We start from the raw sequence: 289 nt of genomic DNA, 5'->3' as shown, positions 1-289 counted from the left end.
GAGGTTTGCAGGAAACGAGTTTTCTTGCAGGAAAAGAATGGCAAAGCAAAAGTAGAAGCTGCCAGACCAAACCAAAGAACCACTTTGCGCACCAGAGTCTCACATTCCCTGCTCTAGGACTCTTAGAGGCAGTATACCTCAACTACTGTGGGACACAGATTTGGCCAAAGGCAGCTCTGAAGCTGTCTCGCCATTTTGCTTCTGACAAAGGATGGCAAAATCTTTCCTCTGAAGTAGAGATAAACACAAACCAAACTGACAGATCCTAACACCTCATGGCAGGCAAAAG

Source organism: Cariama cristata, unplaced genomic scaffold, assembly GCF_000690535.1.
Source record: "Cariama cristata isolate BGI_N322 unplaced genomic scaffold, ASM69053v1 scaffold1967, whole genome shotgun sequence".
Taxonomy (NCBI): Eukaryota; Metazoa; Chordata; class Aves; order Cariamiformes; family Cariamidae; genus Cariama; species Cariama cristata.
The sequence above is the reverse complement of the archived record's forward strand: the minus strand, read 5'-3'. Positions refer to the sequence as shown.